The following is a 27,016-nucleotide window of genomic DNA, read 5'->3' on the forward strand; positions in this document are numbered from 1 at the left end:
AATCCCTGGGCTCCACATGTTTTCAAGGCTGTCAAATTTCTGAACTAATAATATTTCTGTTCAGTCTGAATGAGAATGGATCTGAAGGTGTGATTTTGTGATATTATTTTCTGAATGAAAAAACACAAAGAAAATAAAATTCATGCATTATTCATATAAAAAAAGATGATTATTAGTACAATAAGGATAAATCACACACACACATGCACACACACACTGCTATGTCTGTATATCTTGAGTAAGATAGAACTCAAATTATTGTATTCCCAAAGTAAAAATTTTGGATAGTTTTGATATTCAGAAATTTAGACATTTACTTTTTGCAATGCCTTTTATATACATATATATATGTGTGTGTGTGTGTGTGTGTGTGTGTGTGTGTGTATGTATGAACTATTTTTTTTTGGATATTACTTCCCCGCACAAGCATTCTTAACATATGCTTGTGCGTCATTCATTTTAAAGTAATATGACAGAATGCTGAATTTAATACTTTACAGAGCAGCATTTCCAGAATTGTGTCATGCAGAAATGTGACACAAAAATGTAGTCACATATATATGAGAGAAAGCTTCACCTTATATAAATAGGCATGAGTCTCTTAATTTCAGTAAAACCATTTTATGTTCACTAAGGAACAGATCTATTATGTTCATTAAAGGTGACAGAGTAACAACCCTCGAGGCTGAAGATATCTATTATCAAGAACATCTCATCAAGTAGGGCAAACTACAAAAAGCTAGCTCAGCACACCAATAAAATAATGTATTCTGCCTGTATGTGTATACTTACATATATACTACATATATAAAAGAAAAACCTTGTAAGGATTCTGATTTCAGTAAAACAGAACATGTCTTTCCACATTAAACATGAACAGATGTTAACAACAAAGCAAAAAACTCCAACAAATTGTTTTCTTATTCAGTGACACAGTATGCAGTGATGTTACTTCCTCTGTTAAGTCAGTGGTAATTTTGCTAATAACTTCAACTGAACCTGAATTTCACCTCAAGCAAGTGAATAACAATTGTTTCTTACTTTGTATTTCTCCTCTTATCAAATTTTGCATTTATTTCAGATAAATAGGATACTGAAGCATGACTGAAGGATACATTTGAAATAGTATTTGCAAATACCCTCATATCAACTTAGGGAATATACTGAAGACCAATTACTTAAAATTTATTAGTATTCAACATGAAACAACAAACAACAAGGATAAAGAAATTTGTCAATGATGCATTTAGAAGAGCTGTAGGCATTGATGAGGACTCAGGAATAGAAGAAAGCAGAAAATTAGGAACATGGGCAGAAAAATCTGAGATTCAGTTTGAAAAAATGCAAGCTAAAGCATTTGTGAATAGATAAACGAAACCCCACAATTCTGAAAGGGAAGTAAAAACCTGAGAAGAGTGAATAGCCAGTTAGACATTAGTTTCCAGTGTGAAATATTGTAATAGGAAAATAAAAGGCTAATGCAGTTTTGGGCTGCGTCTACAGTACTTTACAAAGCAAAGATGTAATAGCACGTTTCTTCCAAAAGTGTTGGTGTGATTTCACCTAGTGTATTGCATTCAAATCTGGGCATCACATTTCCATAAAGATATTGACAATTTGAAAGGATTTCAGTGAGCTGCATTGAGAAGGAAAAAAAAAAATCAGTGGGCTAAAGTGAATGATTTATGATGAATGATTCAAGGAACTACATAGAGGCCCGGGCACCTAAAATGGCATTTTCCCTAACATGATAAAATGCCACCGAATGGCATTCACCTTACATGAAAATGTGCTCTTTTCCTGAAACACTTCCTTTTACCATGGTCAGATTTGTATATGTGGAACCTTATTGAAGCAGTAATTAGGGAGAACAGCAGCTATAATTCAGAAAAAGTCAATGTATATACAACAGAGAAACACTGATGTTAGCATAATAAATTAACTAATGGAAAGTAAGAAAGGAGACTCAGTAAGCGATGTGGAAGAATCTGTCTGAGAGGGATAAAGAGTACTCAGAGACAACTGAAAGAAAAAAAAACACATAAATGATTTCGCCTTAGGAGAACTCCCCAAAAGAATAGTTCCACAGAGTCACCCATGTTTTTCTCAGGGATTCTGGGTTAGGTGGAAGAAGTAGGATGCAATATATTTTATGACTTATCAGTGCTAGCGAAGAAAATAATCTTACCAGCTTTGCTCACTTTCTTTTTTAAGGAGAAAAGCTTCTAGTATTAAGCATGTACATGCAGATATATCTAGATCAGTATAGATATAGATAAAAACTATAGAGCTATACAGCTTAAAAAAAATAAGACAGCCACTGGCTTTTTTTCCTACAATTTGCTTTTTTTTTTTTAATTTGATAGTACATTCAAAGACATCATCTTCAGACAACTTTATAGAGAATGCTGAGACTTTCTATAGCTAATATATGATACTACCTCAATAACTTTGTACAATAATCTTGATTTGATTTACCCGAACTATATACCATTTTGCCTATAATTCATTTTTCCATCCAATTTTTCAGTAGATTTGAAACCCAGTATCAAATCAGTTCCAGCATCTATTTTCCAAATTTCCCCCCTCCAGTCAAGATCTTGTCCTTCAAACTCCATATCCCAGTCATTTCTCTTCAATCCCATTCCCAGTCCCCTCTGATTTTGAGATGGGCAGTTTCTACTCTTCCTTGTTTGACCACTAGGGAAGAAGCAATAAATATATACAAAAGGTGGATAGTTTGCGCTTCTTTCTTGCCCTATGCACTGTAGTGGCATGTGCTTGTAAGAAGAATCAACTGCAAAATCTGTGCAAACCTTGCAAATCTTGTGATATAACAATCGTCTTAGTAGAGAAGAAATCTGCAGAATTTTTAGCTATTAAATTTTGCTTAGCATGCATGAACTGCGGTTTTTTTACCTCTAACTTGCTCAAACTTAGAGTTATTATAAGAGATAATGCAATTATACACCTCTCAATAGGATCTTGTAATCGGAATTACTAATTTAATTACGTGAGATTTGGTAGCTTTCCTTCTCTTCTTTTTTTTGGGGGGGGGGGGTAATTAGTGGTTTTTACAAATCTATGTCAAACTTAGACGGTAGTTTTTCATTTATCTATTTTTTTAAATATATTATGTTCTTCAGCTCTCGATATGTAATTACCTTTCACTGTCATTGCAAGCACTTTTCTTGTAAATCTAGGCCTCAGGTATTTCTTCGACATAGTTACCATAAGATAGCTAGCTTCACTCAATTTGTTTTCAGGAGGATTAACTTTCATCAGGATTTGTCAGTGTAAATCGTTAACTGTCCAGCCAACCAATCATCACCATTTTCCGGATGAACAACCTATCTTTATTTTTGACTGATCATATTTCTATGCCATATCTGAAGGAGGGACAATTTGCAGATTTATACTATTATTTCAAAGATATTCTTACCTTTTTTATCACAGAAAACCGGCATCAGTGCCTGGTCTTTGTGCCATATAAGCACCTTTCAGGAGAATGTTGCAAGCAATCATCATTCAAGCTGTCTGAATTGCTCCATGTTCCCTATCACATCCACAAAGACCATAATTTAAAAATTATTTAATAAGGTTCTGTTTAAAAGTGTTTTTAGATATGACTTGCAAGTTTATACATGTACCTCTAAATAGTCTGTAAAGAAATAGGCCTTTAATATCTCTTTAATATTTACATGGCAATAATAAAAGTGATTTCACTAATCCTTGCATGATTCCAGTATTTATCAATTATTATTAGTGTATAAATGTAATGTAAGGTATAATATCTCCTATATCTTTAAAAGTCCCTTGAGTGCTTGACTGGAGACACTTACTGTGGTTTTAATGATATCCTATGGTCTTATTAAAATAATCTTTACATTTATTGTTGATTAAGATGCATTGCAAAGCAAAATAGATTGTTCCACGTTTATCAGTTCACTGATATCACTACAGCATGCTGTTTTATTGTTTGAACAGTATTTTCTTACCAATATCACAGTTATCTCACTTTTTCTCAGTGAAAAAGAGAATAAAGCCCATAAGAAATTCATCTCATTCTTCGATTGTGAGGGCAAAAGTTCATATTGTGTTTATTGACCTCCAATATGAAATAGCTCACAGATTTCATCTGATGATTCATTCCCCTGCCATCTGTCTAACTGTAACATATTTTATACCAATATCTAGTTTTGATAAAAGCATTTCAAATGATTAATCTACAACATCCCTTACTAATTTGTGGCGTGTAATTTATAATTATGGTCATTAAAAATATGCATTTTGTTTACACTTTGAATATTTTCAATTCCAACTTCCTACTATTTGGAGACATGAAAGTATCACACTAACAATTAAATTAATTCCCATTTATTTTTACTTTATTTGAGTTAAATGATTCATAGTGAAGAAAGTAAAGCATTAATGAACTCTATTTCAATACTGCCAGTTAAGGATTTGTTTAAGTAGTCTTTTGTTTTCCATTTTATTATATCTATTTCCATTGCTGTCAACCAAGTATGACAAAAGAATATTGAACATCACGTTAATCCAAAAGGTTTCCATTCAGCTAACATACCAGCATGCACCTGCTTAATAGGCAGTTGGATATACTTACAGAATTTTTTCTGCTGATTATTATGGAGGATACAGTTTGTATACTGTCTAACTGGTTTTTTCCACTGTAAGAGAAATAATGAATTTTGCTATAAGGACTTTACCAGTATAAATTCATGGAACTATGTAAAACCCTCAGCATGAGATTTACCTGCAGCTTTGAAAACCACAACTTTCCAGGCTTGGCCTCCGTCTACCTCAAAAGTAAGTTGATCTAGCTGGCTAATAAGGAAGTGCTACAAAGCAAGAATATGGAATCCAGCAAATAATCATTAGCAAAATTATTTATCTCATACAACATGCCTGTCAAATTTCAAATAATAAAATGAGATCTTTTAATTAAGAGTTTCTTATTTGATCATGATGGTTTAGGGGATTATGGTTTTGGTTGTATTTTATTTCTATGCTTTTTTGTTGTTAACAACTCTATTTCTAAAAGAATTATATGGCTAATGCTTAGTAGCAATTTACAATTCTGTATTTATATTGTTACATTGATCTGAATCTGGCACTTTCATACCTTAATTCAAATCATCCTATAGGATAGGTAGTTGTATACTACTTTCCTCCTCTTTCAGAGAAAGCTTCCAGGCTTCCAAAGTGTCATGTTACCTTTTTGCAATTTGATCATTTTCAGTAGTTGTTTCATTAAGTAAGCTTAGACAGAAAACTTAAATAACTGTGATTTTTAGAAGTCTTGGATTATTCCATATAAAACTCACACTTTGAACTTTCTAAGGTTTTTGTATCTCTAGGTTTGTATTCTCAGAAAAATAAATAAAGTTAATGTAGAACCAAAGTTTTGAACAGATCTCTCCTGTATCAGAGCATAAAACACTACAAGACATATGCTAAAGGCATAGAAATTCAAAATGAGAAAGCTAGAAATTCAAACCAATTAAAATAAAGAAACAACAAATAAGAGGGTAAAATAACTAATTCTAACACTTCTCATATTTCAAAATTTCTAAAGCCAGATTAACTCCAATCAAGGTTCTTAAGGAGCAGCTGAAAGTGTAATTTGAAGGGCTTTCTGGAAATATAATTAAATGTAGTAATAATAATAATAATAAAATTAATAATAAAATTGCTCAGGTCTGTGCTGGTGGTGCCTGGGACGCCTCTTGCTGGTGAAGATCGGGTTCTCAGGAATTTGCCTAGCAGCAAACTGCTGGGAGCCAACGAGAGCAAAGCAAACCTCGTTACTTGACTTGTTTGGTCTCCAAGCTCACAGTGAGACTGAAGAGCCTTTCCTAGGGTTGTTATAAATCCACTTACTTAAAGTTCCTCATCCTTGACTTTGCTGCATAAAACACATGGAGATTGTTGTACTTGTTTGACTTCTGTGTATTATTGTGGTTCTCTAACTACTTTCTGTCTACATCAACTTTTCAGCACTAGCGAAGATGTCTGCTCTGTTCCAGGTAGGAGTACGGCATTTGATCTTCAGTCCTATATATGGTGAGTAAATTTTATGACTTTCTGCAGCTATCTACATGAAGTCATGACTCAGGAACAGGGTATTAAAGTTATGACAGAAACTGGATGCTTGTTGATACGCAGTCACCAAAGTTTTGTAACTAATTAAGTGAACTGATTCATGTTCTCATTATTGACTGGGAAAAGAAATGTTGATAGAGAATTCACATTACAGAATTTGCTTTTCTCCTTCAAGCTTACAGGTGTCTGTTCTTAATTCTGTACCTAACTTACACTCCTTGATCAGGAACTGAAAATTATACAGTAGACTTCTAGATTTATTGATAATATTGCTGTTGCTGTGAGTATATAATCTCCTGTCTCTTCATTTATTGTAGCTAGATGTCCCTAATATTAATTAATAAATGTAGCATGTAATATTCCTTTAATTTTGGAAGATTTGAAAGATGTTCTTGCACTGCTGGAAACGCCTGACAGATCTTTATTTGTATCTAAGTTGCATTTCATTCGTACTCTTAAATTCATTTCTAGCTGAGTTCATCCCAACAGGTCCAGGACTTCTTCCCAAGGTCAGAAATTCCATATTCTAAAAATGATTTTCCACTTTTTTTTTTTTTTAACTTTGACTATAGCTTCATATTTCAAACTATTTATAATAGTTGTTGAATAACATCGTTGCTACTTAAATAAAAATGCTACCCATGGCTTTAGCAGAATCACTTTTCAGTTGAAATTAGCAACTGCATCACTTATCACAGCAAGAAATCCATTTTACTAAAAATAATGGAAAGGGGCACGCTGTATGCCAACTTTGTATAACAGTTCATTTGAAACAAGAGAGTTTAAAATATCTTTGATGGAGTCTTGTGCTAATTACATTTTCTGTTTTCCTATAATTCATTTTCAAAAAGTTAGAAAATATATCTAAGACTTAACTGACATTTCTGACAATTTCCAACTGTTTTTACAGACTAGTTTTTAATGAATAAAAGTAATTGAAATTAAATCAAACATTTCAAGATGAACTTAATTCTTTAAAAATTTAGACTTAAAAATAGATTGATGCATTACTCCAATTTGTATATTTTTAACCTTAGAGGTCATTTTCACTTTTCAGGAGTCAGAATGATTCTTCTTAAGAAATACTCATATCAAGAAATCAGGTCTCTGATCTAGAAAACTGTATTAAAGTATGCTTAATTTCAAGGAAAGGTTTGTTCAAATGAGGCTAATTCTTTCAATGAAAATATTTTTCTGACATTTTCTGTATTTACTAGTTTAATGATAAAATTCATAAAAGTATGAACATTTTAAACGGTATTTATATTATTGTAGTTGGCATATTTCAGGCTTTCCTTTGGAAACCTGGAAGGTAAGTTTCTTATTTTTCTGATCAAAACTCTGTGAAAAACTGGACAAAAATGCCACAGATTTCAACTAATTATCTGTCTGACCTTATTTGCTTGTTTTTTACAATTAACTTTTAACTTACTTTATGCTTTTATTGTTTTTGTTGTTATTGCTGTTCAGAAGGTTGCTCTTCATTGAATTTCATTTTATAAAACCCACTAAAATATGAACAAATCCATGCAGGAGCAGAAACTAGAGTGGACGGGACAGGAATTGTCTAAACATAAGATTTGAAAGGTCCCCTCAGATTGCTAATCTATGAACTGAAGAGCTAATCTCATTGGGCTAGTGCATGCCAGCCCTGTAGGCAGATCAGTCACAAACAAGAGAACAAAATCATGTACTTCATTACTGTAGTTTATTACTCTTCATTTTTTATTTCTTATTATGCTAAAGTCTAAAAAAAGTTGAGTTAATTCAATCAAATTGCAAAAACAACACCACGTGAATTAAGCGAGCTTTTACTCAGCATAAATAGCATAGAATCCAGCTCCCTAGGATAACATTCAACAACCTAAATTACATGACCATCCTCCAAATTCCTACCTAAACGCTATACACTTGCCAACCTCTGCGTAAAACTGAGGTGAAAGACCTAAAGGTAGCTGCCAGATTCAATATAGAAACACATTTTATTCCAAAGGTATGGCTGAATGAGCAGCATCCTGCAGAAAAAAGAAAATAATAATATGAGATCATGTCCTGAAGGACTGCAAGATAACAGATGCACACATAAGGGATCAGAGAGAAGTGAAATATCGCACATAACTTTAATTCCAGTTTCTCCCAGCTGCTGAGTGGTTGCCTGTGCATGGGATAGTTTCTGCAGGACCTCCCCTCCCCTCTCACACCCTCCCCAAAAGTCCTTGCATATCTTTCCATCTTTGTAATCTGGCCGAGACAACCCTGTACCCTTTGATAGAACTGTTCCACTTCAACTCCGCTTCCTATTGTTTGAATGTTTTTGTAATATTTTGTAATATATCCCCGAAAAGATGCAAAATAGGTCATAGGTAGACTGAAGTGAAACACTGCAATCCAAAAAAAACCTTTATGCATAGCCCGCTAATTCTTAAAGTTTAATCTGAGATTTATCCACCTAACTTCAGGCACTTGGTTGCAGCAATTAATTTAGGAGCTGAAACTTTATCTACTATCAATGTAGAAAATTATCTTAAAGGTAGACACTCTGTTTAGACATGTCTGAGTCTCTGCAATGGATGTAAAGAAAGAATCTAAGGCGATTAGTTTTCTAACTGGACATAAAAGTAGCATGAGTTGAGTAGATGACTTCAGAGACTGTCTTTTGTTTGAGCCTATTTAGAATGTAGAAAATAGAAGTTTTCCCACCTATGTTTCCTAATGACTCTGTTCTGATAGATAAACACAACACTTATGTAACACAGACTCAATAAAATATATGGCAAGTAGTTTGTCTGAAAGTTAAAGAGGATTAGAAAGCTTGTTTATAGCCTAAAGGAAGTGAGAATTAAAAAAAAATCTTAACACTTCAGTTTTGGGGACTGCTGTTCTGAAAGGTCTTACTTCTCTTCCAGACTATATAGGGCCACCAGATGCCTGACGAACTTAACACCGAGGAATTGAATGTTCCCTGCTGAGTGTAGCTCCATCTACATCTAAATATATTTGACTTTCCTTCTAGCCTTTAATTAACCTGGATGTCTCCTAGCTGACTGAAGAGGACTGTATTGCTTTATCAACTTACTACTATATTACGTTACCATTGTGAAGGTTTACTTTATAGTTTGTTTGGGAAGAATGCATTAGCAGACCATTTACAAATGCTGTGGATTTTGTCTTATTTTACTTCTAATGCTACTCTCATTTAATGTTTTCTGTGAAGTATAGAGATGCATGCTGGCCTAAAAACGAACTCCTTGTCTATTTTACATTTTTATGCTGTTCCTCTATAGTCTATTAATTCCACCTAAGGTCATAGTTATGCTTTTTTATTACTTGTGATGATGTTTTTGCTTGACATTCATGTTACTTTGTTATATCTCATAAATGTGATTAATGAACAACTCCTAATTGCAGAATACAAGTTTTTTAGTCTTGTCGCTCCTGCTGTATAAAAATTTCTAAGTATTTGAAAGCCTATTATACAAGCTAAATGAGATGTTCTCTGTTCTGAGTCACAAGACTTCAGACTTAGCTTAAAAAAAACACAGATTCTGCAAGAGATAATGGGCCAGAATATTCCTTCAACTCTTCTAATGCTACTTAGCTAAGGGAGAATATTTATTTTAATGCCAGTCAGCTTCTCAAGAAAAATAATGTTTTTTTCTTCCTTATTCACAATCCACATGACAGTTTAAGCTAAAATATAAATACTTACGGATCTTAGGTTTATATTATGTGTTATGACTCTAGAATAAAGTAGACCTAAATATTCTTCCTGGGGCTCAATAGCCATACTCATTTGATCATGAATAATTATTAGTCTATTTAATTATTACTTTTAAGATGCCATTTCCTTGCTCTTTTCCATCTACATGTGAAACTGCAGCTATCCAAGTCACGTTTTCCACACTAGGTTTTTTTCATTCCCTATGTCTCTGAATGAAACTGGATTAACTAAAGGCAAAGTAGGCAAGAGAAAGAAACTGCATCTCGGATCCCTTTCATTAAACATTTCAATTGTGTGTGGCTTGTCACAGGCCAAAACTCTCAAAGAAAAGAAAAACTCAATAATCCACAAAAGAAGCAGTCATAAAAGGAAATTAAAGTTTTGGCTACACTTGAAAATTTTCCTGATACAGCTATGTCACTTAGAAATTTTACCAGACTAAGCAGCAGTTCTAGTCTGTTTAGAACTTGTTCAGCCTAATGCTCTTAAGCCTTATCCCTGGTGGAGGCTTTCCATCATAGTAGAGTTAGCAAATCCTGTAAGTGTTGAGAAGCTTTGAGATACCTGAAGCAAGAACTTCTGTGTGTGACTGTGTCATAGAGTAGTTGCAAAAGATTAGCTGATTATTCTGCCCTATATTACTCTGGAGAATTACCAAGTTCCTTCCATCTGATTACACTACCTTCAGTTTTTCTGAAGAACTCAAATTAGGCTATAGATTGAGTATATCTAAGAAATATCTGTCCATATTGAATACCAGCAGTTAAATGGAGTAGGGCATTCTTCCTCTTTGAAAATTAAAGGGGGCACCACTGTAACCAATATTCATTCTCAATGCAAAAATCACCTTGGGCAGGTGACAGACTGAGAATAGAGGAACTGCTCTAGTTGACCCTACTTGGGCAGGGTGTTGGACCAGATGATCTCCAGAGGTCCATTCTAACCTCAACTATTCAGTGATTCTATGATTCTCTGATTTTATGGTTGTTTGTGGGCAGATTAATTTAAAGAATTTCCCTGTAACATATGATTCAGCCATTTTCCATGTTAGGACCAAAAGCAATGATGGACCCAACACTTTGCTGCATTTCTCACCTATTGATTATAATTTCTATTCATGTTTTTATTTTTCTTGACAACTTTCCTCCAGTTTCCTTCCTAATACAGTTTCCAAGATTTGACTGCTATGAAAGTAAGCACTGCCGAAAAAGAAGTCCAGAGTACTGCAGATCCTTCTGTGGTATGCCAGTTGTATTTCTGTGTGCAACACTAACTTTCAAAACTGTATTCAGAGAATTAGGTGATGTAAAAATATTCCTCTAGAACAATGTTGTTTTTTGGAAAAAGCTACTACAGTCATTGAAGCAATTCTTTCCTCCTCATACTTCTAAAAATAGACAGACTTTTGCCAGGGTAATTTGATGTGCCCAGTATTTTAGATAGCTTTATTTTTAAGGATAGTTAATCTTGCATTTGGAGTCTTAATTGTCAAAAACATCTGTGCTTTCTAATCCTGGTGAAGCTTGAGTGGGTCTATTCCAAATACTAATGACTTCTTCAAGATATGGGGAGAAAATAGGAAAATTTTAACTCGCTGAATACTGCCCAAAAGAATTGAATACATTAAAAACTTCTAAACGTGTTTCTCTTTGCTACCTTTAATGCTCTGCACATCATTGCTTCTGCTTCTGCACACTACTATGCATTTACCCATATCCTCTGTTTCAGCTACAGCTAAAGACTGTGGTCCCATCTGTCCCCATTTTCTCCTTGCTCAAATATCTTCTAAAGCCCAATATTCCCCATGCCATCTAGGAGCATACCCTTTCCTTCTGTCTTTCTTCACTGAAAATAAAAAAGAGAACACTAAACGTTACATAACAATCCAGTTTAAACTAAATTTCTGGTCTTCTTGTCATTTCTGTCACTGTCTTCTCCAGTAAAGCCTGGAGATTTATGTCTAGACTAATTATGATTTATGAAAAACTCACTGTATTATTTTTTGATAAATTTATATCTGGGTGATAAATTTATTTCTCTTGTTCCAGAGAATGCAAAATACTGTTTATCTAGAAATTAACATAATAGCAGCTCCAAGTCATTTTCATTAACAAAATAGAATCCAGTTTAAAAATTTGCCTAAAGATATTCAGATGTAGACATGATCAAGAGTTTTCAAGTGAGAAAGACAGAGTTTACGTAATGAGTTTTCTTTCTTTTCAGGAGGTTTTAGACTCAATATAAGAAGCTGTGTGGCTATTCAAAACCTTGTCAGCCCCTCTATGCAGAATTGCATAATAAAACTGAGGTTTAAACTTCAGCAGGATCTTACAGGTACAGTAATCCTACTGTGACTGCAGCTGGTAGAGAATACTAATGCAAAATATGTTTAGAACATTCTGGAAAATTGCATGAAAATATATATATATTTTTTCATATTTCATGGGCAGTTTCAGTCACAACTAGGAAGACCGAAACCAGTAAAACTGACCTAAGGTCTATGTAAGAAAACCAGAAATGCTTCCCAATAGATTAGACAGTACAACAGTTCCTGCTATAGCTAATAAGAGCTAGAGATACTCAGTGCTTGTTTGCAGTAGTCAGATCCTGAAAGTAGAAAATGTTGGATAATGGAAACTTTGACAGTTCTTGCTCTCTAGTAGTCCTGTTTCAAAATTCAGTATCATTTTTTTTTCTTGTTAGCTGACTCTAAAATGTGAACAGATTGATGGTAAAATCAGTAGAGCACCTTAAATCTTTTGAGGTGCTATAAGCCTTTTTTTCCTTCTCACAATGTTTATCTCATGATTACTAATGATCTGTAGTTATTTATCTCTTTCAGTTTATATGTATATGTCTCTTTCAGCTTCCTTTTCCCACTCCTAACCCATTTAAAAGCGCATTCAAAACTACCATTTGACTATTATTATATTACAGGAGAAGAACTAGTAATAGCAAGGTTATTTAAATATTTGAATTTTAATTGCATTTAGCAATGATGTAGTTTAGAAGGACAGCAAAAGAGAAACCTTCTTACTTTAAAAATCAAAAAAAAAAAAAAAAACCTCAAGATAATAATAGTATCTGAGGAAATAGAAATATGAAATGTAATACTGTTCCTAGACTTTGACTTCAGCCTTTCACAGTTTTGCTGAACACTGCTGTTGCAGGGCTTTCAAAAAGCACCCTTGTATGCGTGATGTGTTTGCTAAGATTTCTCTTAGCCCATAAGAGAAGTGGTCAGAATGTATTTCTGTGCAATGCGTGAACTATTGCCACAGATCATGTTGTGATCATCTTCATCTATCACATCAAAGTTCTTGCAATATGTGCCACAGGCTAATTTCTGCTTAAAAGGTCTATAGAACATTGAATTAGCTATTTGTCTGCACAGAGGTACCTATGGACACACGGTGGTAGTGTGGCAGTGACAGTCAGTAACCCGGCAGCTGGCCGGGAGAACTGCTCCCCAAGACTTCACTGCCTGCACTGACCAAGGGCTGAGCCCCAAGGGCAGTTCCAGGAAGGCAGGGGTGCTCTGTGGGTCTTCTCCATGTCTGCCGTTTCATGCAGACATTTTAGATAGACATCCTAATGGAAGCAGATGCCCAAATGTAAACAACTGAATCGATTTCTAGATCTCTGTTGAGTATAATAGATACTTAAGCAGCGAGTATGTCTGCAGAGACCTACATACAGACATCTGGAGCTCCATTTGGTTGCCATTTGCGACTATATAATATATACCAGCTATCCTGATGTATCTGAGATACTTACTTGGAGCTGGGAGATATGATTGACACCTAATGAAGGCCCACTACCACTCCTTCTAGCATCAGTTTGCAGCCAGGTGGGATAGTCAGTGACATATGAAAAGGCACTAGATGTGTGGACAGCTGAATGAGGCCCACAAACTCAGGAAGAAAGGAAAACTATGAAGGAAGCTTATGATTATTAGCTTACACTTAGACATTTAAAGTTAAAATCTCTAAATAATTAAGTGAAGCATTAGGAAAAAATCAAAAATTAAATTTTGAGTTTACTTCTTAGGTCCTTTTCATCTTTCAGTTCTTTAAACTCTTCTTCTCCTTCTAGCACTTTACTGAAATAGCAGATATTATACTTCAGTTTTGTCTCAGGACATTCACTGTAAGATATAGATGTAGATGTTAAGCTGTTAGAGAATGCTAAACCCATCTATCTCCCTTTTCCCTCCCCTCTCCCCACTATGATTAAAGGCAGTTTAATATCATGATTTCAGGGTTTTGTACAGAACAGATAGAGCTTAAAGTCAAGGCAACAGTGTATACACTCTCTAGTTACAGTTAAGGAAATATATAAATATATAAATATATATATATATTCAAGCTAAAACCTGCCAAACCACTCAGTGTACAACATGTCAATCCCAATTGTAAAAAGCATCCCTGAAATATGTATTATTGTGCATCCATAACACTATATATTGAATTAAATATAGTCAGTATTTAGAAGATTAATAAAATGTCAGATCCTATTTTCTTTAGTTCTGAAGTCTGTAAAGGAGAAATATGATTAACTTTTTGGATTCTGTCTCTTATCAGTGAACATTTGTATAAACAGGACTTGATAATTTGTGCTGCTGTTCTGAAGAGTGGTTTTGTATATAGAAACCTGAAAGACTGACATCAAGTTAGCGCACACAGAAGTTGCATATCAGATATCAGTAACAGTGCCTGAATGGCTTGAATATTTATAAAAGGAAGAACTAGACAACGTTCGGGGAGCAGTGAATGTCTGAACTCCTAAGGAAGCCACTAAAAACTAGTAATATTCAACACCTCACCAGTCCAGGTTTTGACACTTTTTTAGTAGATGTCAGATGACAGCATGTTTAAACCACCATAGTTTAGAGATGCTGTAACTCTTGAAGGCTTCTGCTATTTTACTGAATTACAAATGAGGAACAAAATTGTGGCTGAACATCCAAATGATAAAGGCCAACAGAAGTAGGTATCCATATTGCAATAGCTTACATCACCTAATCATTTAGTTTCCTATTTAAAACTTGAAATTGGAAAATTTGATTCAAAGAGATAAAAACTACACTAATTTGTTTAGGGTAGATGTGAACAACACCCTAAAAGCTGGAAAGAGTTCAAAATGCCCACAAAAATTAATGCATTTCTAACATCTTTCAGTATTTTCAAATTAATATTAAAAATATATGATCATCTTTATATTTGCAGAACTCATTTAAAAAAGGCAAGCTTCACTGACCTTTGATCAAAACCTAAAGATTGGTCAGAACCCCAAGGATACTGACAGGAGGATTTCCATAAGCTTTCAGGAGGCTGGGTAAACAGAACTTAAACAGGCATCTGGTGTATCATTTAAAATTTCTACAAAAATAAATGGCCTCCACCCTACCCCCGCCTTAAAAAAAGAATAATCTAGGACTTAAGTTCTTGGCCAGCTCCATGATAAATCTTGAGAAATATCAGGTTTAATTTTAACTTTTACGTTGAGAAACAATTATTTCACTTATGCTTTCCTCTGGTCAATGAGGTTGCATATATATTTTTCATTGGATGAGACCCCAGAAGGCCCCCATCAATTACAAGAAAAAACAAATTAACTTACTAAGGCCTGTGAATGAACCTGGTACTTATTTTTGAAATGTTATGTAACTTCTAAAATACACCAGAATATTCTAGGTTGCCCTTATATCTGGAAACCCTTAAACAAATTGCCCAGCTCTGCTCATCAATGTTAGGCTCGAAATGTTGGGCTAATTACAGATGTGGAGATCGGCTCTCTAGCAGGAAAGATGGCCAGGCAAGGCCATACCTTTGCTCATGGCATCAACCACCACGGTATGCACTTGGCTGCCCTAAGACATTCAGCAAGCCTCACACAGTTGACTGGGACTTAGTACTAAGGGGATTTGCCTCCAAATGCTGTTGAGAAACACCCACAGATATTTAATACATTGAAAATTATCATCTCAGGACATGGAAAGGATTGCTCCCTGGCAAAATTTCTAAGATGTTTGCAACTTTACTTATTAGTAGATGATTTTGAAACAGATTTATTAGAATATAAATCTAAGTTAAATGATTAGGTCATTTATTTTTGAGCACATTACTAACATCATGTTATTTATGTAGAATCTTCACTTTAGACAAAAATGCAAGGTCGCCTTTTTCCAGCTTTACTTTGAAAAATTAAAAAAAAATTTGAAATGGAATGCATTAAAATTAATCCTAATTTTGAAAATGAATATATCTAAAGATAATTACTTCTCTTACTAATGAATTTCAGAAGTAACCAGTTTTTAGCTGTGTGAATAAATTAAAATAGTCTTATCTTATTAATATGAAAAATCCCTTCTGTGCTCTGTCTATCTGGTACATTGGTAATTAATTAATGTTTAGTGGCCCTATCTCTGATTCTTCTCAGTGAGGCGGGTAAAACCACAGAAAGTCTGTGACTACCTTTGCAAATTCTCCAGATTATAGATATCAATGCCCAATATTTACTCATTTTGAAAGTTCTAGAAACTTAAGTGTAGATAAATTCAAAGCAACTGCTATTTCACAGTCCCCATTCGTTAATAAATTAAAGCCAAACAGGGACTTCTCCTCTGTTAATATAGATATGCAAGGGTATGAGTAGACTTAAATCTAAGACCTGTCAGTATATAATCTTCCCTGTACATCTGTTTGAGAAGGTGACAAGTGAGGTCATGTCTTATTGGGTAAGAAGATGGTAAAAACTAGGGACTAGATTCACAAAGAGCAAAGTAATGCCTAACTGTTAAGTGTCTGGGTGACTTAAATGCTCAGGCTTTCCTGCCTAATGCATAGGAGTTAAACACTTAGCATTTGTAAAAGCTAGCATACTGAATAGGAAGCCCTGTAACAAGACAGTGAACAAATAAAAACATACACATTTCCATTTATTTCAGTAGGGGTGAGAGATGGAGGTATTAATTTTGAGATCCTAACTCTGTGTTAAAAGCACTTACATATGTCTGGAGGGATCAAGAGGAAAAAAGGAATATTACAAGGCAAAAAAGATGGCATGAGGTTTCTCTTTCTACAGTTCAAAGACAATTTTGGCATGAGAAGGAAGGTGGAATCCTACTATGTTTTTTTTGAAAAAACAGTGGTAAGAAACAAGAAGAGTAAAAGCATTACAATACATATGCTTAAAGTCAGATGTAATAAATATAAACTAAAAATAACTCTTCTTTCTCATTGAAAGAGGAAAAAAAGGTGAATTGCAATTAGAAAGAGCAGGTCTACTTTTATCCTGATCACACATGCTTGGACTGTTTGGTACGAGGTGAGTACTTTAGGTTTGATTAAGGCCCTGAATTCCAATACTATTAGGATTTAAGCACTTATATGGAACCTATATAAGATATTGTAGCCCAGGGAAAGACCAAGGGTAAAGGACTGAGTTTAAATGCAGCTCCCAGGAGATAGGAGGCCCAGCTTTCTCAGAGATGTGTTCCCCAAGGCTACACAGCTGTATCCTCTCAGAGCTGGTCTGAGCCCAGGCAGCCAAACCCCAGAGGAGGACATGTGAGCCCAGGACCCTGGCATAGGCAATGATCTCTCTCTCAAAGCTTCCTTTCTATTTCAAATTTCTACGTCCTAAAGCAGACAAGAAAAAAAAAAAAAAGTAGGGCCATTTAGACAAAAAGAACACACGAAATTCTGTTATGAATTCTTCACTTCCACGGTATATTGGGATTTCAATGTTACAAGCAAGTGAAATTCAGTTTCTGGAGAGAGTATAGAACAAAACCTTTATTCTTCTTCTTATGTGAAATATAGTCCTGCTCAAATCATTCTTGTTAAAATTAATTCCAAAGTACTATGAAGCCAAGAGGTTATGTACAAATGAAAGAACAAAATATATTTTAAAGATTTTATTTTTTTGGATGCATAAATAGAATGTTCTAATACCTCCGGTGATAACAATTTTATCACCTTTAGTAAAAGTCTTATCCAAGGGAATGTAGCAGGATGCAAAACACTGAAGAATTCCATATCTATGGCTGCCAGTTTCCTATCTGAATTTCCAAATACTGATGACTGTGTAAGAGGCTATGACAACCATGCAGTTCTTGTGAAGCAGAAAATATTATAAGACACTGAAAAAACAATTAAGAAGTTTCACCTGAATTAAACAGTAAATTTTACAAAATTTTCTTCCATATAAGTGTATTTATTTGGTCTAAGAATGACCTAATTTTGCTTGGTATATTCATGCTTTGCAGTTGGCTGATTATTATTATTTATTTTTAATGGTATCAAAAAATCTATATAGTGTATAGAAAGAGTTGAGTAGGACTTATCTAATATGTTAATTCCATGGTGGATTCATATTTTTCTACATTTTTGTTTTATAAAAAAGGACTATCTTTTCTTAAGTGTTGTGGGGGGTTGCTTCGTAGACAGGAAATATTAGAATTCTTCAAGTTCTGCTCTCTGATATAGGTCAGCCTTCATACTGCAAAAGTACTATCATTCCTGAGAGAGCATTGTATTTGTAAGTAGTTTATAAAAGATTAATAAATATCATAAGCACGTTATAGGCTCAAGTACCTAGTATTAAGGATAATTATAAACATATAAGTAGAAAGTTGTGCAGGTAACCTATTGATCTACTGAACTATGCAACAACCTACAATAACTGACTGACCACTCAGTAAGTCATATATAAATCCTTTATTAATATTATATAGCCACTAATAAAATGTACTTTACAATGGAACTTGATTTAAATGCATATTTAAAACTATTTCTCACAAACAACTAGATTTAATTAGTGATTACTGTCACTGCTTTTTATGACTCTGATTTATGAGCAAGACTTACATATCATGAATAGTGTTAAGCGTTCCTGCCCTTTCCTTCTACGTTATCCTTTTCTCAGATTTTTTTTTTTTTTTGATGGAGGATAAGCTATTTTCGATATAGGTACAGCTACTCAAAAAGTATCAGTGAAACTTATAAACTATATAAAACTCCACCATTGTACTTCTGCTGATTTGCATTTCCTTAATACATCAGGCTAGTATTAGCAGTAGTTAAAGCAGGATGTACAAGTCACAGCATTGTCCCTCAAGCAGGGGTGGGAGATTGGGGAACTAGTGAGATTAGTGTTCTGTAAAATTAGATTGAATTGGCTTAACACATCCTCTTTCATTCATCTATACAATTCTCAACAGTTATAACAAGTTCTACCTGCCCTCACTCTTCTTCACTGAAGATCAGAAAACAAGTTTCAGGTCAGGTTCACCTTGTTCCTTGATTGCATTGGTGGCATAAATGTTCTAATCAATACACTTTTTTGAAAAGCATGAAGAGAATTTTGAGGATTGCGTTTCTTTTTTACTTAAAGAGATGACAAATATGGCAGAAAAAAACATAAAAATTGTTTTATTTATGTAAACAGTGAATTTACCAATATTCTTCTGTTCTGGAGCCCAGAACTACACAGTAGTACTGTACGTGAAAGAAGTTTATAGCCTCCAACGGCGTTCTAACTGCTTATCCATAATTTCTAATGATGTCTATTGGACTTTACACTAGTGATCATATACCTATTTAAAAATGAATTTCAGATATTCAAAGGGTTTTTGATTTAAATAAATTGTAAATTCACATTCATTATGCATGTTTGACCTCTGCCCCTCCATTCTTAATCAAAAAAGGCATGAGGCTGTTGTATTTTTTCTGTCAAAGTGAGTAAAACTGTTGTTCACTGCATTAATGAGAAATTCAGCTATTGATCTGATCTTTGCTCCATTATCATTGATTTCTTCTTTTCGTTTTGTCATTTCAACCTAGAACTGTCAATAACTTATTGAATGAAGAATAGAAGTCAATCATTTGTATTCTCCTTTGAGCCTGTGAAAATTTAATTTATCTTCATATGCAGTGACTTCTTACTATGAAACTCTAAGCCTGTACCGGGGCTATTTCCAGTTATTCTGGTCTTGAGAAGTTTGTGATTATGAAAGAGAATTTTTGACACAATTCATTTGCAGATTAATGGTATTTAAATAGCAGTACAGAATGATTTGGTACTAAACATCTATAAGTCTGCTTATGTAGTATATCCTTTACAATAGATTACAGTCATAGCTTCCCTGACATCTTATGATGTAACATTTCATATCCATGTATCAACATCAGAATTGTTATTAGGTATTACTCTGGGTTCTTTTAACATGAGGAAGGAGTAACCAAAACAATAGCAGAATATAGAAAACACTCACATGAAACTATCAGCTGAAGGTTTCAGTGTGCTAGAGAATGACGGGCTTAAAGTGGAAAGGATGACCTGAGAGACCTTTTTTACGTATAGATTTATAAAAAAAAAATCATTGCTAGATTTAATTTTCTGTTTGGGTCACTAGTTACATGTCCACTTTAAGGAATTCTGAATTCTGTGCTGGGTGATCTCAGATTTGGAGGCATTCTTAGGTCATTAGTTTTTCAAGTTGCATTTTTCAGGTCACCAGATTCCCTGTGAGTCATTTTTTATGATATTATTTTACTTGATACTTCTGTACACGGTCTTTCAATTGAGTCCTCTGGGAAAACTAACAAAGGGAAGTAAAGGCCAAAATACGTAGGCAGCTGTACAAACCATGTTGACAAAGAACATTAAGTACTTTTTCTCTTGACTGGATAGCTTGTGTCAAATACGTACTTTACTGGATGGTAGCTTGCTAAAGGTACAGGACAGGAAGTAAACTCTCTCCAGCTCACTTGGGACTTACAGACTGCAGGAAAAGAGCAGAAATAAATACCAGTATGTGTGAGAAAATACCAGTTCTCATAAAAGAGTGCAAGTGTCAAGAATCATGACCCGGGTGCACCTTACTGGTGGTTATAAATCCCTCGGAATGGGAATCGAAAGATTAATTAGAAACAATTAGGAGCAGTTTAAATATAGTATAGCAGAAGGAAAAATATCACTATTCACATCATATCCAAGTCAGCTAAAATATTTTCATTGGCTTTGAGAAACACTTTCATTTACCTACTACTGAATTCTTCCATTTTCTATAAACAAGATCACATTCATTTTTCATGATTCAGGTTAAACAAATGCTGCCATTATACGTACGTGTCTGAAATAGTGAGGAGCGGACTGTTTTCTTTTTGAAAAATTCGGGTAAACAGGTAAATATTTAACTATGATTACACAGACAGGGAAAATAAACTTCACACTCTCCTAGTTTAGCATGAAGACAGAAAGGAAAGAATGCTGACATTTGACAAGTTTTCATGGCAGAGCCGTGCCTTTCAAACTTGCACTGATGATTCCACTGTTATCAATTTGACCAGACACATGTCCTATTGAGAATTTCATTCACTTTTGGCATGCATGTCATATCATAGTTTCTTAATAAATGCTCTTTTCTAACAAGGACAGCCCTGTGATATACTCTTATATTTGCATACAAAAATATTTATGAGTTTGTGCACACACACACAGGCCAGAAGTATGGAATTTTCAATGGCTCTACAGTTTTTTCCAAAAAAATACTGAAGTTTGTTTGTTACAGTTGAGTACTCTAACTTGATCCAGCAGGACAATTCAGGTACATTAACTCATTTGCTTGGCCGTACTTAACGATATTAAAGCACGCGACCACTGTGATAAAGTCTGGCTACCTTAAGTACACAGTGAACACTCCAGCGTACATTTTTTAAAGGTCAAAGTTTCCTGAGGTTGGCAGAGGAGGATCTTTGCATGTACTATCATAAGTGACTAGTTAGGATTTTCATTAAGGATCTGGTTAAATACATAACAATTTCTGCTCAGGTCAAAAGCCGAATCAGCACAAAGGTTTCCATAGATTTTGAGAAATTGTGAATATGACCTTTATTCAAGTTCTAGAAGCTTAATCATTCTTTATACACATCTAATACATTTTTCTGCATATAATTTCATACATAAAAAACAAAACAAATCAAAGCTTTTTTTATACATCAGAGATGTCAGTTACTTATCATCAGTCCCTGTTCCTATTCACAGAAGTGCCACGTGTCATGAGACCACAGACACCCAACAGCCTTGCAAATTCATCTGAAGCAGGAGTAAATTTGAAATCTAAGGAAATTTTATAATTACCTGAATGAGGAAGCACTTGATAGACCACTTTTCTTATTTATATTTTTATTTATTCTCATAGTGGTACATAGCTGCATATAGAAAACACAGGAACTGTGTAATAAAAAAGGAAAAAACCCTGCAGGTAAGTTAGTGGGTAAGAGGTAGATGATCTATCTGAAGGTGGATGACAAATGCAATTACTGTAGGTCTACAAAAATTATAATACAGCTCCAGTTCTTCATATAATAATTCATTATATATATCAATCTGGACAACAGAAGTTCCATGCTAGGAGATAAACAACATCTATAACAGAGTTTAGGTATATTGTGATTTTATATTTTTGTGTCCAAACACAAACAGTAACAACAATGACTATATTTTTCACAGTTCGTTTCTGGTTTTTGCCCCGCAGACCTTCTGTAACAAGAAAATGCCATCCCAAGTGACGTCTACAAAGTCTTTGCTTCTCAGAGAATAAGAGAATCAATGGTGTTTAATGACTCTTCTTGGCCTGCTCCATAGGAATTTCTCTGCTTTCCTAAAACGGATGAGCTATTCCTTAGAAACATATACTTTTACATTATTTTTAATATTACTGCATTAGCTTTGCACTCCAGTCTACTACTGGCTTGTAAAGAATGGATGCCTTATCCCTGCAAAAGTACAAAACCAAAACTAAAAAGCCTATAAATTGCACGACTTACAACGAATGATTATATTTGTTTATTTTGATTAATTCATTTTTTTCACCTACAAAAGTACATATATATAGACTTTTTAAATTACTTAGCAAAATTTCTTTGGAACACTGTCACAATTAAAGCAACTACTATTTTTTTGGATACTAACTTCTTCCCAGTTTCATCGCTCCTTTCTAGCCTTCTCAATGGAAGAGAAAGGAAAAAAATCATTAATGAATCACTGAGAGAAATGTATGTATACTACTTATTGAATGTTCCTGCTAATTCTATATGCTTGTGTGGGATTCACATAAAGACGGGACAGCAAGCTACAGAAAGCCTAAACTATAAAATTTTTCTTTTTGAAAAGGGTTTTGTTTAATTTCTTTGCATTCCAAAGAAGTCTTTATCCAAATTTTGTGTCCAAGAGTTGTGAAGCTTAGGCAACTACAAAATTAAAAATTATAAAGATTCTGATATGGAAAAGCAAACTGTTTAGATAAAATATGAAATAATGACAAATTTTGCTATGCTTAAACATCTTTAAAGATTTACATTTAAAAAAAATATTCTTTTACTGATCTGTTTCATATTTGTAGGCATTCTCACCTTCAAGATTATGATGCGAATTGAACTCGATTAAGATAAAGCCTTCTAAGAAATTCTCATTTAATCTCCAAAAAGCCTGGCTATGTAAACTTTAAGGTAGGAAAGAGTCCACTTTTAAGCCTGTTTTGAGAAATGTTAACACTGATCTTAATCTTGAGCCAGAGCCTCTCCTTGTGAAAGTGACTATTTGATTTAAATTAAATGAATTTCCACTGTTTGTTAGTTACTTTCACATCAGACGTCCCTGAACAACACGGAGTTCAAAAAACGTTACATCACAATATATGCTTGCAGGCTTTTCATTTGCTTCCAACTTTGTTACTTTTGTCATTTACGAAATGGATAATATCAACTTCATCTAGAGAAAACAAATCATGAAAACCTTTTATCAAATGTAAAGATTAACTGAACGTAGAATTTGTAAGTGACATTTAATCAGTTTCATCGTATAAATATTATGCATAGCTATCAAAGCATAATCAGGAAAAGCTTCCATCTTTTTGCCTAGGTTGACAGAACCTTGTACAAAATAGCTTTAAGTTCTGCAGACATATATGTAAAATGTATATATATCTTTACTCATATATTGGTAAAGAGAACACTCAAGCTTTTAATCCCTCTGTTTCTTAATGAAAATGTGCATCAGTTCAAGCATTTTCTCTGAAAGAAAAATAATATTATAAGACCTTAATGGTATGGGCTAAAAGTGGGGTTTTTCAGGGTCATATTTGTTAGTTCAGTTGAATTAGATTAACATGAATGAAAATTATGGGGGAAGGGAACTGTAATACCAACAGCCTGAATTTTGAGGTTTTTAATTATACCACATCCTTTCAGCCCAGGCATCTAGGCCTGGGAGTCATCAAGTTTGTTCTCAAGGGAAAGGGTTCAGCATTACTTTTATTATGAAACACGATACATGCTTTCAAACTGCTTGTAAACTCTTCCCAATATGAATTAAATCTTAAAATGCTCAAAACACTACTTTGTGGGTTTTTAAGTCATTTTAAATAGATCTTATTTCCTGATCAATATCCTCCCATTTGTTGCTATGCCCATATGTCCTGTTAAAGATATGGATATTTTTCTCTTATGCACTCTCTCTGATTTGCAGCATGATGCGTGAAACAGATAAAGTGGGATGAGATCACCCTTTGCTTGCTATTGTAACTTCATAAAATTATATTTCACTTAAATAGATTTGGCATCATTTCTTAGGAAAGTCATTAATCATTCTGTGCCAGGAAAAAAAGATTTCAGAGAGAAATTTCCCTTAAGTGAAGTCAGTGGGAGTTGTTGCTATCAAAAATTTGTCAGCAATCTTCCAACAATTATGATTTTATATGACAATTCTTTCAGGAAAAAAATACCCTAATGAAAGCTAGTCTGCCACTTTGAAGTAATAAATTGTGTTATCATTAATCAGCTGAACTTATCTGGAGTGAAGAAATTTAATTTGTTTATTTCTATTAAATAAAAGTTTCTTTTAAAAACAAAAGTATTAAAAATCATTGGTGCTTGCTGTTTTACATATTATTCTCCCTTTAATAACAACTGGTCTGTGCTACCCCTATTTCTACTATTCTTTGAGGCTCTGTAGACCCTATCACTCTTTGAGCGTTCTCATAATTCCTTAGTATTGCCACTGCTTACTCATGACAGGTGTTTTTGTTAACCCTTGCTGAAAAATCAAGATCAGCTTTTATGATTTTGTGTGGAATATGCCTTTACTTTCTCCTTGGTCTGCTATTGAAATCAAAACAGAAATAGGCGTGACTTTCCAAGAGGCAATATACCAGGGGGTAGCAGTGTCTCGCGAGAAAAGGAGCTAAGGTGACCGCAGTACCGGCAGTGACCACACCAAGCAGGTACAGTCCTGCCATGCCCAAGCAGGGCTGGGACGGGGATGATGAAGGGCTCCGTCAGTCATCCGCAGGTAGTTGTGAGAGAAGGTGAAGTAACCAGAAGGTGAAGTCCATCCAGGAAATCCTAGCAGCAGGTCGGACTGGCAGGGGACAGGACTACCTACAGCATGGGGCCGAGGTCCATCCAGCAGACAGAGCTGCAGGATGGCAGTCCTGTGGAGCTAAAATGAGGCCCTAGGCCATGGCCAGGGGTGGCAGGAGGCCCTAGGGGAGGCTGGGCAGGGCCATTACAGCCTACGAGTGTTCTTAGAGCCCTGACACAAGATATCTTCTGCCATCTTTCCCTTATGTCTTGTGCACTGATTTTGCTACAATTTTTCCACGCTCAGCACAGCTGGTCCTTGACAAACCTGCTGCTGCTCCTGACAGGACCTTTCCTTCCATATGTCACACCACTCCAGATCCAACTCTGAATTATTTTTCAGTACTTTAGTTGAAGCCATTGAGCTGCTTTGGTCCTTCCTAGCAATTGTCCACATCTCATATCTATATATAGTAATAAGCCTCATAAATTATTTGTTGAGAAATGTAACACAAAATTCATGCTTTACCTGCAGCATTCAATTTCCTCTTACCAGATTGCTGTTAATAGTTAATTTTCAAAGAAACTTGATTTGACCAATTTGCGTAGGTATTATTGTCAGCAACAAGATAGTATTGTCAAAGAACCTGTCGTCAGAATGCAAAAAAGTGTTAATTTTATCTTTACTGACCTTAAGTACTACTGCCCTTTTCATTTCCTTCGAATTTCGGTCGTATTTGCATCATATTTTTCTTGTCTGCTGCAATAGCCAAAATACTCTGCCCAAAAGTGCTTTTGGGCAGACAGCGTATTAATTTAATTTCAGACTATGCAACAGTTTTTCAAAAGGCACATTAAAGAGCTCCAGTATAACCCTTCCTGTCTTAATCCTACACAGAAAACAACTGAAGCAAAGGTTCCCCAGAGCACACTCCTGAGGTGAAGCAGAATTGTACCACTCTCAGTTTTACCAGCGATTCCAAAATCCTGTTATTACATCTCAGAGCAATCTCACTTTGCTGATTTACCAGCTATGTTTCTCCCTCTCTGTGGCCACAAGCGTAGCAATAGTTAACTCTTTTGCCAAGCAAAGAATATGAAAAATAATAATCAGTCAGTAGCTTTAGGCTGATTTACACTGTGTTAGAATCTGGCCAATAGCTTGCCATTTTTTTTAAAAGTATCTTAATCTGCACACGTTATATTAGTGAAGTAACATTTGCCTGAAATACAACAGGCTGTTCCAGATCTCCAGTAAACTCTTCTGTGTTTTTCTGTTTTATACATAAATATGCACATACGCACGTACACACACACGCACATACGCACTCGTGTTAGAGAGCGCATACAACAGAAATTGTCACAGCTTGAAGGCAAGTCTATCAACTGTGATATCAGCTGATAATGTGAATGTTGCTTTTCTTTATGAATTTGGTTTCTGGGTGTTCAGATACAGGCTGTAAAAATGTTATTCTTTCTTGAAAATATCTGTAAGCCCTTTTCCTCCAGCATAGATAACCCTTACATCAAATCAAAACTGCCAGTTTCTTGTACCTCAGCTTTACGTTTCATTTTGCAATCATCTCTATATTTATACAGCAGGGAAATAAGATAGATGTATACAAAGCTTGCCTCTTATCCCAAAGCACTAACTCTGTATCAGTGTTTATTTTTCTGTTAAAAAGCTTCCATATTCTACTATATAGACAGAATATACACCTCTACCTCAGGAATGGGGCAACTCCCAAATATCTGGAAGTTCATTTCCTTTCAAACCAGTATCTGTAAATTGTGAGATACACAC

The 27,016-nt window shown here is 34.6% G+C and overlaps 1 long non-coding RNA gene across 1 annotated transcript in view; it reads left to right on the forward strand.

The window, feature by feature from the left end:
* The window catches only part of LOC138066719 (uncharacterized), a 38,681-nt gene extending 14,001 nt beyond the window's left edge, over positions 1-24,680 (forward strand). The window contains exons 3-4 of the long non-coding RNA XR_011140138.1: positions 6,019-6,084; positions 22,389-24,680. This is a non-coding gene — a long non-coding RNA (uncharacterized lncRNA). The remainder of the gene's footprint in view (positions 1-6,018; positions 6,085-22,388) is intronic.
* The last annotated feature ends 2,336 nt before the right edge of the window (positions 24,681-27,016 follow it).

The sequence above is a fragment of the Struthio camelus genome, chromosome 3 (genome assembly GCF_040807025.1).
Source record: "Struthio camelus isolate bStrCam1 chromosome 3, bStrCam1.hap1, whole genome shotgun sequence".
Classification (NCBI taxonomy): Eukaryota; Metazoa; Chordata; class Aves; order Struthioniformes; family Struthionidae; genus Struthio; species Struthio camelus.